The sequence below is a fragment of the Dama dama genome, chromosome X (assembly GCF_033118175.1).
Source record: "Dama dama isolate Ldn47 chromosome X, ASM3311817v1, whole genome shotgun sequence".
In the NCBI taxonomy this organism is placed as follows: Eukaryota; Metazoa; Chordata; class Mammalia; order Artiodactyla; family Cervidae; genus Dama; species Dama dama.
In genome coordinates this window covers 11,550,430-11,565,045 of record NC_083714.1, presented here as the reverse complement: position 1 = coordinate 11,565,045, position 14,616 = coordinate 11,550,430, and positions in this window count along the sequence as shown.

Sequence of the window (14,616 nt, the reverse complement as noted above, 5' to 3'; positions counted from 1 at the left end):
CACCCCTCCACCCCAGATCACTGTGGCCTGGGTCACCATCTCCCACCCCACTGCAGCTTCCCCACCCATTTCCTCTGAATGATTGAGTTCCTTTGCCAGGAGCAACCTGTCTTCGTGCAAAAACAACTTGAGAGCCATTAACAGAAAAGAGCATCTTTCAGAAAAGCCAGATGATTTTAAAGCATTAATGGACACCTTTGCGATTCCATCTCAGGAGGAGTTGATGTCTCGAAGGTGGCACTGGGCCGAGGACTGCTTGACACAGCACCCCTCCAACACTGAGAAAACATGTCCTAGAACCCAAGGTTTTGCCAGAAGAGCCAGGTGAGATCTGAGGAGCAGTGAGAAAACCCAAGATGAGAGCTCCCACAGAGTGCAGAGCCCAATGCCACATGCATGCATGCGGTGCACACACACACACACATCCAGAGACACAGGCGGGGCTACACGTTGGCACAAAAACACCACCCACACTCTTGCTATAAGACCCACATGTGATTTGCCAACAAATTGCAAATTAACCTCCTAGTGAACAGATTAATGGTATTCATGGTAATTTACACTCCAAGTTTCATAGCAACAGACTTTGAGCATTCTGGTTGCATAAGAATTCAAGGATTTTCAAGTTCCTGGAGACATTGTAGTAATTAACCTGATAAGCCTATGCAAATTAGCCCCAATTTGACACTGTCATTTTTGAATCCAATATCCAGGGTATTTGCCCAGAAGGTTGCCCGTCGCCTCGCATCGCTGATCCAGCTCCTTGGCTTGAGGTGCTAAGCTGACAGATGCCAGTCTGCATTTGTCTATGCAAATGAGGCCCCAGAGCAGAACTCCCCATCAGGCTGGGGAAGGGACTGGACAGTTACAAATGGGGTCCTTGCACAGTGATGAGAATTGAGTTAAGGCTTCTAGAAGCAATGGAGAGGGGGCTCCAGTCAATCTGCACATGACTGACTGAGCTATCATTTTAAGATCCTTGGTTGAGGACAAAAATTCCTGACTTGCACAAGAGTTTGAGCTTTTCACCTGAAGGTTAGGAAGAAGCCTCTTTGTGGCCTGTGGCTAAGAGCCACTGGAGTTTTTTTTTTTTTTTTTAATCTTTCCAGAAAGATCAGCTTCTTAAAATAGAACCAAAAGCTGGGGTTCCCTGCTTCTTCCCCGAGAAGGTGAAGTTTAATTGGCTCTATTTCCCATTTTGAGCAAAAAAATCACAGAACGTACTCAACTCCCTCATCAAATCAATCAGCCTATGGGCACAGCGTGCATGCTCTTTCCACAGGTTGACTGGTTCCTGTCTAATAATGTTTAGCTTCTGTGGGTGGCCACTCTACCATCCCCCCACCCAGAGCTCCATCCTTGACCTCCTTCTTGTTTGAGCCCTTGAACCACCAGAAGTCACTGAACCCCCTGGATAATCTGCCCTGTGCTTCCTGCTCTACAGGGCACAGTAATGAAGTGCCATGAAGGACATATTCCTGACCCACTGGCTACCCACTGCCGCTTCCAGCTCAGCTCTCCCCAGGACCTCAGCTGATTGCTTGTGGTCCCGCCACCCCTACAGATTATTTTGGAAATAGCTTTCTGGAGCCCTGGTTTGGGGGCGGGGGTGAGGATGGAAATACTGCAGAGAAACTGTCCAGGTCGCCCAGATCCAACCTGCCACTCAAGGGCTACCATCTGGTACTCAGCATTCTATGCAATCCAAGGCCAGGCAGGGTAAGGATCAGAGCAGCCTCACCACTCTCGAAGAGCTAACACTTGGAGGTGATAAAAACTTGAAACTTCTACCAGGGACATTCAATAATAACTATCTTTATCTGTATTCCTGAGCAACCTTTGGCTAAGTCAGGATTTCAGAAGTATTGGAAGGCCTCTGGTTTGCTTCTTCTCTGAAGGCATACCTTGAGCCACCATTCCAAGATGATGCCTGGGGCCACTCTCCCTCTTGTCTACCTTCCCCTTCTCATCACGACCATGTCTCTATTCATCCAGATACTGGCTCCTCTTCTTTGACTGCCAATAAGACTCAGTGTCCACCACACTGGCCCCCAGAACTGTGAGCTCAGGACCCCTGGGCTGTAGCATACTGCCAGAGGGATGCACATCCATACACTATGAAGCATAACCTGTGGATACGTCAATCAATAACCTACAATGATAATGATGACGATGATGATGATGATAAGAGCTTCCATTTGGGGAACATTAACTACATTTCAGACACTTTACATGAGTTTGACATGCAATATCTCATTGCATCTTCATCACTACCTTGTGAGCCTGATACTATCATTAGCCCCATTTTTCAGACAAGGACACTGAAGCAAAGGTTTGAGCAACTTGCTCAAGATCACACAGGTAATACTTAGAAGTGCTGGAAATTAAACCCTGGCTGACAGATGCCAGAGACTAGGCCTTTAAGCACCATCCTGAAATACCTCACACATGTGTGTACCACTATTTTCTAGATGTGAGGCAGATGTCATAATGAAATTCCTTTAAAAGTATCATATATTCAGATTACTCTGGTCATTATATGTTTCTCAATCAATGGATGCATGCATGTATGCATGCTAAGTCGATTCAGTTGTGTCCAGCTCTTTACGACTCTAGGGACTATAGCCCGCCAGGCTTCTCTGTATATGGGATTTCCCAGGCAAGAATACTGGAGTGGGTTGTTATTTCCTTCTCTTGGGGGTCGTCTCAACCCCATGTCTCTTACATCTCAACCCATGTCTCTTACATCTCCTGCATTGGGAGGCAGGTTCTTTACCACTAGCGCCACCTGGGAAGCCTGATGTCTTTGTGTTACCAAGCAAAGTCAGAAGAGCCCAGGTCTAAATGTTAAATAAGTGTAAGAAGGGTCCAGAATATGGGTCCTTGGTTTTAGCCAGATTGAGAACTGTGCAGACAGACTGTGAGAACTGTGGGTATTTTGTGCATGGAGTATTCCCATTTCATGTCCTCTCAGCCATGAAGGGACACATTATTTTATCTGCTCACTTTTTGTTTTATTTCAAACGACCTGTGTGTCTCTGTAGCTGTGACAGGGTAGGGAGCCATGTTGAAAGCTATCTGCACATTCCCATTAAGCAAACAATTATTGAGCTCCTACTGCCTGCCAGGCATTGTTCTAGACCTGGGGGAACACTACAGTGAACAAAATAGCAAAAAAAAAAATCCCTATCCTCATGGAGCTTGCCTCCTATTGGCAATTATACAAATAAATAAGTAAAACTGCATCATATTTTAGAAAGTGAGAAAGTGCTTTGGAAGGAAAAATGAAGCAAGGAATTGGGGGTGAGTGGCTGCCATTTTCAATAGGGTGGTCAAGAAAGGCCTGTGTAAGAGGGTGACAACTGAGCAGAGTTCTAAATGAAGGGAGGGAGCCAACACTGTAGCTGTCCGGGGGCAGAGTCTGTCTGCACAAGGAACAGCACAGATGTTGGCCGGGGGATGGAGCTTGCCTGAGGTGACCAAGGACTGACAGGGAGTCAAGCTGGTGGAAGAGTTTGTCTGAGAGAATGTTCTATGTATAGAAGTGGATTCAGAAATGGGCTCTGTCATTAGCTCTCCAAGTAGCCTACAAGGGTCACCCTAACCTGGTTTGCAGAACTAGCTCTAGGCAAAATTATGAGGCAAATGCTTCTGTCTCGCCTCTACTCCCTAGTCCTTTCTTGTTGCCTCCTCGGGAGCCCATTTGCTCCTCTCTCCCCAGTCTTTAGGGCCTCTTCAGTGCTTTCTGCCAGCAAAGCCAGCCCCATAGCCTCAGAAATAAACAACACAGCTTGGGGGTCCCACAGGTCTGGGCTTGACTCCAGGTTCCGCCTCTCACCAGCTGGGTAAGTCATGTACTTCTATGAGCCACAATTTTCTTATTTTTAAAATGGAGGTAATAAAGTATTTGGGGGTTTCCTTAAATGGCTCAGATGGTAAAGAATCTGCCTGCAACACAGGAGCTCCAGGTTTAATCCCTGGGTTGGGAAGATCCCCTGGAGAAGGGAATGGCTACCCACTCCAGTATTCTTGCCTGGGAAATCCCATGGACAGAGGAACCTGGCAGGCTATAGTCCATGGGGTTGCAAAGATCTGGACACAACTTAGTGACTAAACAACAAAATAAGGTAATTGGGAGGATTAAATGAAATAAATGCATGTGAAATATTGAGACCAGTGCTGGGCACATAGTCAGTGCTCAAGAAGCAGTAGCTGCTATTATTCATTCACACCCACGTATAAACTCTGTGTGCCTGGGGACCCCGTGAAAAGCCTGTGGATTTCTTGCGAGGAAAATTCTCAAGTATACCAACTGTGGGTTGTCAGAGAGAGGGGAAAAAAATGCAAGTAGAATCACCATCATGGGGAGTGTCTTACATTTTTAACATTACAAATGGGTATTGATATTGGCTTGGCCAAAAAGTTCATTCAGGTAGTCATCATACCGAAAGACTTGAATGAACTTTTTGGCCAACCCAATACTTAGAAAGCCAAGCAGTGCCAGCACTGCCAGCATCGCGGAGAAGGTAGGAGATTCAAATGAAGCCTTGGATCTTCTGATCCACTGTGAGGAGGTGTTTCCATAGTTTCTTCCCTCTTTACTCTGTTGCTTTTGTTCATATGGGCGCATGGGAGAGATCAGAATCATGGTTCCAAACCCAGAACAAGCAACCTCTATGGTTGGCAGGCCCTCCAACCCAAGAAGCCTAATAGTGGGAGTGTCTTTTGCTTTCACACATATCATCCTGCTGGTCCTATTACATCCTTTTCCTGTAATCTGAACAAAAAATCCTGGCCAGCCAGAGAAAGTAGCTGCTGAGGAGGTACTTGGTAATGACATCCAGGAAACTTTGATGACAGCTTCACCATGACCTAACCAGAGCTTGGGCATGTCAGCCCCTTATTGTACGGAATGATTGCAACCTGGACAAGTTTCTCAGAAATCAAATCTTCACACATCAACGCCTATTTTCCATTTAACTTTTAACATAAAATTGAAGATGTGTTTCTGAGGAAAAAAATGAGGCCCTGAGACTTAATAAAAAGCATGTTTATGAATGCAATGCAGCAACACACTTGAAAAATCACAAATGTGAATGGCAAAAAATGAGAATTTTCTTATAAAATATTAACCATGCCCCCAAATGAGTGGCAAGATCTGAATACAAAATAGCTAGTGTTATTTTGATGTTTGGCACAGTAGCTTAAAGGCCCCAAAGAAAAACAATGACAGCTTAACTGAACAGAACACACCAGACCAGGAGTTGCCCAGCTCCTATAAAATTGCCTTTCTAATGTTCTACAGCAGGGTCCAGGCACATTATTTGGAGGCTCAGAGCCTGAGCTCTAACACTCTGGAGAAGTTGCTGGATTTCAGAAATGAACAGGTTGATCTGGCCCAGAGAATAGACAAAGTGGCACAGCCGAGGCAATGTTTAAAAATGCCCCAGGAAATGAGTTAATTGGGGCCATGGGGGGTAAGTGGAAGACTATGTGGTAACACAAGACTTGAAACTCTGTAAAGTGAGACTTTGGGTTATGTATAATGAATCAGTCCCCCAATCTCTGTCGCTCTGGCTAATGTCTTTCCATGGAGTCTCTGGACAATGAGAAAGTCCTCTGGCTTTCCACCCTTGGCACTTCCCCCAGAGTATGCTGCAAGGAACACCAACCCCAGAAAAGGCTCCATAAAGGAGTTCCATGAACAAAAAGTTTAAGAAATGCCTAGTACTCCAAATCAGTACTTCTCCAAATTTAATGTGCCTACAGATTGACTGAAGATCTTGTTACAATGTTGATTGTGACTCAGATAGTCTGGGGCAGAGGCCTGAGATGTTCCATTCCCAGCAAGCTGCCAGTCCTCACACAACACTTTGGTGGCAAGGCTCTAAATGTCCTCTTGGAGATTCATGATTCTCATTAGTATGTTAAGGGCTCTGTGAGACCCTGTAGTAAAGTTTAGCTTATCTAACCCAGCATTTGTCAAACTCATTTGTACCTGGAAACCTTTCTCTTCCCGTGGTACCTATTAATCCCACACACTGTGGAAGCCAATTGGGGAGTGCTGTTCAGGCTAATACTACTTTACCTGGAGTGACTTCACATCATCTGAGAAGTCGACATTTTGGGTCGTGGCCACAAACTTCATCTAGGGCTGGTTAATGGCCCTGAAGAGACAAAGGTATGCCAGGGCTGTGAATTGCCATTGGTTTTCAAAGATTCCAAGCTCAATGACAGCGAAATACCATAAAACTCTATTTACCATCCTGCCATACTCACCACTTTCCAAAATGCTTTACAACCTTAATGTGGCTCAAGCTGAAATGAAAGCAGGGAAAAGTGAAGAGATTTGGAGCAGAGAGGAGCAGGCATTTTCAAAAGAGCAATGAAATGAGATGATGAGCAAATGGCACTGAAAGCAGACAGGAGGTAAGGGACTCAGGGGTTAGTTGGGGTGAGGAGGAAGGAAAAGGCATCAGTAAGTGATGCTAGTGGGCAGGGTGTCCTGGAAGTGCAATGAAAGGAAAATATACAGTCTATAAAATCCAACCTTGGGACTTCCCTGGTGGACCAGTGGCTAAGACTCTGTGTTCCCACTGCAAGGCACCTGAGTTTGATCCCTGGTCAGGGAACTAGATCCCACATGCCACAACTAAAGATCCTGAGTGCCACAACTAAGACCTGGCACAGTCAAATAAATAAATAATTAAAAAGAATTAAGTGGAAACAGTGGCAGACTTTATTTTTGGGGGCTCCAAAATCACTACAGATGGTGACTGTAGCCATGAAATTAAAAGACACTTACTCCTTGGAAGGAAAGTTATGACCAACATAGACAGCATATTAAAATGCAGAGACATTACATTGCTGACAAAGGTCTGTCTAGTCAAGGCTATGGTTTTTCCAGTAGTTCTGTATGGACGTAAGAGTTGGACTGTAAAGAAAGCTGAATGCCGAAGAATTGATGGTTTTGAACTGTGGTGTTGGAGAAGACTCTTGAGAGTCCCTTGGACTGCAAGGAGATCCAACCAGTCCATCCTAAAGGAAATCAGTCCTGAATATTCATTGGAAGGACTGATGTTGAAGCTGAAACTCCAATACTTTGGCTACCTGATGTGAAGAGACCCTGATGCTGGGAAAGATCGAAGGCAGGAGGAGAAGGGGATGACAGAGGATGAGATAGTTGGATGGCATCACCGACTCAATGGACATGAGTTTGGGTAAACTCTGGGAGTTGGTGATGGACAGGGAGGCCTGGTGTGCTGCAGTCCATGGGGTCGCAAACAGTCGACCAACAACTGAACGGCTGAACTGACTGAAGTCTCAATAAAGATGAGAGGAAAATATAAATAAAATACAGTATAAATAAGAAAAAAGAATCAAAGGTAATAAAAAGAAAAAAACAACCTCATAGAATGAGGAGGAAGACAATGCAAAGAATCATCTTGATTAACTGGCTTCTACCTGTATAGGTCTCAGCTATGTTTTTTTCCCAAAGTTCTGCTGCACAAATTGTTTGGCCAAGAGGCCCTCTCTGGACAGATCTCTAATTCTCATAGCATTGGCTGCCAGATGGAAAGGGTCTGGGTTGTCAGTTCATATAGGAGGTCATCTGCTCACACCCACGGTGGTCTGTCACTCCAGCCCCTCTCCCAATTAGCACATGGATCTGAGAGGGCTCTCCAATTATCAGAAGTCAGATGGTGCTTCCGAACTGGAAAACACCAGAGATGGGAACTCCTGCCCTGGGGGTCAGACAGAGGCCACACCACAGCTCTGTTACTCTGTGAGGCCATGGGATAAACAAGCCCATCGACACCTCAGTTTTCTCCTCTTTAAAACAGGGTTAAGAATAGGATCTGTCTCCCAGCAACCTGGTGAGGAAATGATTAGGGTGATCCTGGTAAGCTGGTCAGGACAGTGCCTGCCACAGAACAGGAATCCAGTAACTGTTAACGGCTATCTGTTCAACAGTATTCTTTTATTATTATTATTAAAAGCTTTTTAGTGCAATTGCTTGGCACAAAGAAAGCAGTTAACAAATGATCGCTGATGTGATGACAGGATGACAATGACCATGACAATGAGGACAGTGATAACATTGCTCTAGATGAGGAGGGAGCTTGCTTTGCCTCAGCCCTGCTTTGGCAGTAGCATCGGAAGGGGGTGTGGTTTGAAAGGCTCTGGGGTCACACAGTCCTGGGTTTGAATCCTGACTCTGCTATTGACCAGTAGGTGGGCCATTTTGCCATTTGCAAAATGGGGGTGAGAGTTCTACTCACCTTTCCCTTGTGAGGAGGAAAGAGACGATGCATGTGAAGTAGCAAGCCTAGTGCCTGGTGCACTGCGAGCACCAATAGCTGTGAACCCGCTAGCTAGCCAGTCAATGTCTGAGAATTTTGGAAAATTCTGAGAGTTCTGGAAAGTAAAGTAACAGGAGTCAAGGTGCCCTTACAGTCCAACATGAGAATCACGGACAGGCCCGTAAAAGACATGATGTGCCTTTTCACACATTACCATTTCACACACACAAAAGGGAAATAACTTGTTCAGGCCCGTGTGCAGAAACTCACCCCTGAGCTGAAGAGAATATCCAGTGCATGGAAATTCCTAACTCAGTTTAACGTGTTTCTTTTTCTTTTTAAAAATAGTGCTTTTTTGTTCAGGAATAGTAGTTTTAAAAAAAAAAAAAAAAAGATGACTAAAAGTCTCTAGACTGCCAGCACCAGGCATGCAGGTTTGGGTCACCATCAAATCCAAAAAAACACCTAGTCCAGTGGCTGGCAGACGATGGTGTCCAATACATATCCACTGAAGAAAATATTGCATTTTTTTTATCTCAAGTAGTTTTGTAGCAACAGTATCTATCTATTTTTTTAGGTCATGAATCAAGGATGCTTTTCTCAGCACTTGGGAAAGTCCCATCAACTCTGCAAATGGGCCAATTTGAATATTAGCCATAAGGGCTAGACACCCACAAGTACACAAAGACTCCCTCAAGTGCATACACAGACAGTCACTCTCCGCATGCTGTGCCAACTTTGGGCCTCCCCTGCAAGACGTGGGCCCTGCTTCTCTGGATGGAAATAGCAGAGTGCGCGTCTGCAATGGTTCTTGGAGCCAGAACGAAGGGGCCATCCAGGGTCCTTGTTAAAACCAAATGGATCTGGGGTGATATTTCAATCAACTCATCAGCTGGCACTAGATCCCTCTTAAGGAGAGAACTGGGACTGCCTTTAGGAAAAGATGTTGATAAGCTACTTGCCTTGACAGCATGGGTAGGCAGGAGTCAAGCCAACAGAAAAGGGAGCATAATGCCGGGTGGGGAAAGTGAACAAAACTTTGGGGGTTGCTGTGGAAGCAGAGAGGACAGGAGTAGACAGAGGAAAGACAGGGGGACTGGGGAACAGGCTGGGAGGCTAGAGCCTGACTGGAAAAATGACCAAGGTCTAAGGCCCCGGATTCCCAAGTTTACATTTTCAGTTGTTTGTGCAAGCTAACAGAGAGAATCACCTGAGGGAGATTTTTAAAACCTGGGATGGTCCCGGGGCCTCCCTTCAGAGATTCTAATGTAATTAGTCTGGGGTGGGGCCTGGCATCAAGGGTTCTAATAGCTCCCCAAGTGATTCTGCACAAGTCAAAGCTTAGAACCACTGCTCCAGATGGAACTCTTTCAGGAGAACCAGGTGCTTGGGGTGGGTGGGGGATGAGGAGAAAGGAGCCTTTCCTGGGAATGCAGGGGTCTGGGAGCACAGCAATTTGGAAAGATCTTTTGGGCAGGGAGGACCTGGATTAGAAGGATAACTGATGCCAGTTGTTTGGTTTGCACCTCAGCTGCCCAGTCCTTCCTCCCTGCCCAAGTAATTATGACTCCCAGCTCAGCTAGCCCATTATGCTTCTCCTAATTGCAAACATAACCTCTCTCCCCTTCCCATCAAGCATTATTTGCCCTGGATCCTATTTTGTTCATGAGCCTGCTTTTGACAAGCAAAGGCCAATGAATCTGATATATAAAAACTTTTCTCAGACCAAAAAAAATAACTGTATATTTTAACAAAGGTCTTCAAAGGACAATGCCTAGACTCACAGCAATAATGACAAAGCATGGAGAACATATTCTGGGGTGAAAGGGACCTGTGTGTGTGTGAGCTGCTCAGTCGTGTCTGACTCTTTGCAACACCAGGCTCCTCTGTCCAAGGGATTCTCCAGGCAAGAATACTGGAGTGGGTAGCTGTTCCCTTCTCCAGGGGATCTTTCCCACCCAAGGATTGAACCTGGTCTCCCACATGGCAGGCGGATTCTTTACTGTCTGCACCACCAGTGAAGCCCAACTTCAAAGCACACCTCGTGAGTAGATGGCTAGCCATGAAGCTGATGACTGGAGATGCATGGAGAAGAAATGTCAGGAACAGCTGGGCCCATTCTTCGGGGGGTGACTGAAGACGGCACCCAGGAAAGGTCCAGCCATCCTCCAGCCTCAAGGGGCTCTTTGACACCCAGCCACCGGCATCTTCCTCCCCACTCTTCCACCAGCCCTTCTAGATCTTTACCCCTTCACTGTTTGCTACAGCTCTGAAGAAAATAAGCTCCACAGGCCAAGCTACTCTGTTAAAAGCTCACTCCATCACGGACGTGGCAGGACTCAGCATTTTATTGGCGCTTTAGCCTTCGCCGGGGAAGACAGGCAGAGAAAGGCAGATTGCAGGTGCCAATTCCCCAGTTTTTATAGGCCCAAGCCCGAGGGATGGATCATCCTGTCACACCTCCCAAAGCTAAATGTGACAAATGAGCACTTTTCAGTGGGAAAACCATTAAGCGGGATGGCGCCAGGGAGGAACAGTCCTCCTTCCCCTAGGCCCCTCCCTCCATGCGCTCCTGCCCTCCACACAGGGGGAGTCTGAGAGAAGGTGATGCTTCCAGAGACCCTGGGGCCTCAGAGGCTACCAGAGACCTGTCTTCACAGCTGCTTTTCCCAGGCTGACTGATTCAGAGGCAGGAGCTCAAATGGAACAGGCTGCAAGCTCTACATCAGAATGAAACCCGTTAATTTGCTGACCCTTTCCTTCACCGAACTGGGCTTCCTGTCTTATCAAACACAGAGCTTGAGTGCTTTTTCAAACCTAGTCAGTTTAGTTCAGTTCAGTCGCTCAGTTGTGTCCGACTCTTTGACACCCGATGAACTGCAGCACGCCTGGCTTCCCTGTCCATCACCAACTCTCAGAGCTTGCTCAAACTCATGTCCATTGAGTCGGTGATGCCATCCAACCATCTCATCCAGAGGTCAAATTGCCAACATCTGCTGGATCATAGAAAAAGCAAGAGAGTTCCAGAAAAACATCTACTTTAAAACTAGTAAGCCCAATAAACCTGGGAAGGAACCTGCATATTTTCTAACATTTGTTGTTGCTGTTCAGTCAGTCGTGTCTGACTCTTTGCGACTCCATGGACTGCAGCACACCAGGCTTCCCTGTCCATCACCAACTCCCAGAGCTTGCTCAAACTCATGTCCATTGAGTTGGTGATGCCATGCAACCATCTCTTCCTCTGTCACCCTCTTCTCTTGCTTTCAATCTTTCCCAGTATCAGAATCTCTTCCAGTGAGTTGGCTGTTCGCATTGGTGGCCAAAGTATTCGAGCTTCAGCTTCATCATCAGTCCTTCCAATGGATGTTCATTTCTAACATTATTGAACGAAATTTAAACAGCTAGTACATCTGAGCAGGAGTAAGGATCTAAGTTGGCCCAGGATCGTTCTCCGAAGACTGGAGATGCTTGTTTGGGAACTCTCTACTCTGCCTCGATCTTTCTGTCTGCTCCCCTGCCCCACATCTGTCTGGTGTCCCTGATCCTGTGGTTCCCACCCCTGCAAAGAAAATCTCACTGACCAGTTCCTGTAGTTGAGACCCCCTCAAGGACCCAGCCAGACCTAAACCAGATCCCTCAAGACCTGCCTTAGCAGCAGAGGAACCCAAGTTCCATGGCACAAGGAGTCCTTCCATCCCAGGGTGCCTGTCACTTTCCCTTCCCCTCACCAAATTACTTGGTTGGCTAAGCCCGTTAGCATGACTAAATTGGAACATTCTTCCAGGAAGAACCAGGAAGCAGACATTTCCCTTTCTGACTAAGGGAAAACTGATCTGGGATTCCCTCCATTCTAACTCTTACATCTTGGTATGACCAGATCTTTAGCCTTCCCAATTAGTGAAACATCTCCTTGGGAATTTGCTCCCATGCCTGGGGAGCAGACTGAACTCTGAGAAGTCTGGGAAGTTGAGGATGGTGCTGAAGCAGGCACTGGGAAAACCAGCAGCTTTGATTTCCCTGAGAGGCAGCAGCAAGACTACTGTTGAACTCTTCAAAGCCTGGCGCCCTGTCCAGCTGGTATCCACCTAGAGTTGAACTTGCCCTGGTTTGTGCATTCCCTAAAGGTCCCGGGCTTGCTGGGTCTCTATGCACCCTGGGCCAAGCCCCCATCCTTCTGCCCTGGCCTGTGGTTCTAAGCCCCAGCACCTGCCTGTGCCCCATCTCAATTCCCCTGCTCCTCTTGGCAGGGACCCGCACCCAGCTCCCCTCCCCATTGCCCCAGGAGAGCCAGCTGGAGCCAGTGATGACGCAGCTTGTCAGGGCAGGAGATTTATGGCAGGCCCTCTGCTTTCCTTCCCCGCCCCTTCTTCCACTGTCTGGCTCCTTCCAGCTCTGGGATTTGGAGAAGGAGGGAGGAGGCAGAGAGGGAAAAGGCTTAGCTGTTCCATTCACATTCTTGATTCAAGGGCTTTTGTTGGTCCTCACTTGAAGGGGCTCAGCTGAGAGGATGCTGGCCTTCTCCTCAGAGTGGAGAGGTTTAGGGAACTGGGCTCCCTCCCTGTCGCCTCCTCCACCCCCGGGGTCTGGCCCCAAGCTGGTCCTGATCCAAGACCCCTTTCTGAGGCCCCTTTCTTTGTCCCAGAAGCACTTTGGGCAGTGGGCTTCAGGCCCATCTGTTCCCATAATCCCCTGGTCTCTGAGAGGTCCCAGGGAGCTCATTTGGGAGCCTTGGGCCTAGGCCTCCAGGAAGTGGGGGAGGGGACACTTTAAGCATCATGAGGAGCTGCTGGATCCTAAGGACTAAGCTGTCTTCCCCACCCAACCCCAACCCCAACCACGCAGGTTTCTACCTGTTCCTGGACCTGCCACAAGGAGGACAGGGAGATTATCTGCTGGGGTCTGGACAGGCATTATGTGGAGATGATAAAGCTCTCCAGCTGAGAGCCCCTGGCCACCGTCGTCCTCCTTGCCCACCTCGCACACAGGGAAAAACACCAACAGGAGGCCTCTGTCTAGATCAGCAGGCAGGCAGGGAGCAAGAGTGAGTTGGTGTGCCGGAGGCGAGCCTCACCCCCACCAGCCCCAGCATCAGGGCCCTACAGGCTGAGGGGCTGTGTTCTGGCTGGAACAACTGATTCCGGATGGGGGCAGCTGGGAGGGCAGGGCACAGAAAACAGGGGACACAGCAGTCAGAGTCACGATTCAGACAAACAGTTGGCACCAGACTGGCAGGAAGGAAACGGGCATCCAAGATGTGGTAGCTGAGCCAAACAGGTGGGCAGAGCACAGGAGCAGAAAATGTAGGGCTGAGAGAGCTGAGAAATCTGGGAGTGTTCCTGAGGCAGGCCCCGGCCCTAAGAGACCTGCCTCACTAGATCTCCCACCCTCGGGCTCTGAAGGTGGCTGGCAAGAACAAAAAGCCTGGGACCAGGGGGTACACAGGGAGGAGAAGAGCCTCAGGGGGGAACTTGGGAACCTAAGGGCGGGTCACCATGGAGCACAGGAGCCCATGGCTGATGGCAGCCAGAACCACAAGTAGTCTATTCAGTGCCTTTCTGTATAAAGCTTAGAAAAAGCTACTTCCTCTGGGCAAACACAGCCCCATGAACATATGGCTTTGTCAGATGAAAAATGTACCCCTTTATCCAGGTAGACTCAGCCCTCCAGGAGGACACATGATGTGGGGAGCAGAGCATGAGCGGGATTTCCTCCTCGACTTATTTTGTCTAGTAATCACCTTTATGCAGTTCACAACCTGCACAACTGTACATGGCAACCCAGACTGTAACAAATAACTCCCCTCCTCCTCCACATTGAGGTGCATGAAGACTGAGGTGCTGAAAGCCTTGCCTGCATCCCATTTTCAGTGGGTTAGAAGGAAAGGGATGGTCCTATTGACAGGGACAATGGTGAACCTGGCGGGGTTACCAGACCAGTGGGAGGCTACATTGTGACGTGGAGATAGATCTTTTCCTTTTTGAGGGAGTTATTCTCTAGGTCCTTCTGCCCATAAACAACTTTGCAACTTTTTGTTTTTACTGTGTTTTATTTTGTCATGGAAGCAATACAGGTATCGTGTATGTGTGTGTGTGTGTGTGTGTGTGTGTGTGTGTGTGTGTGTGTAGTTTATTTAGAGGTCAAGATTTTTGGTTTAGGAATTTTATATTTTTTTAAACTTTTAATTTTGCATTGGGGTATAGGTGATTAACAAATAATGTTGTGATAGTTTCAGGTGAACAGTAAAGGGATTCCTCCATACATATACATGTATCCATTCTCTCCCAATCTCCCCTCCCATCCAGGCTGCCACATA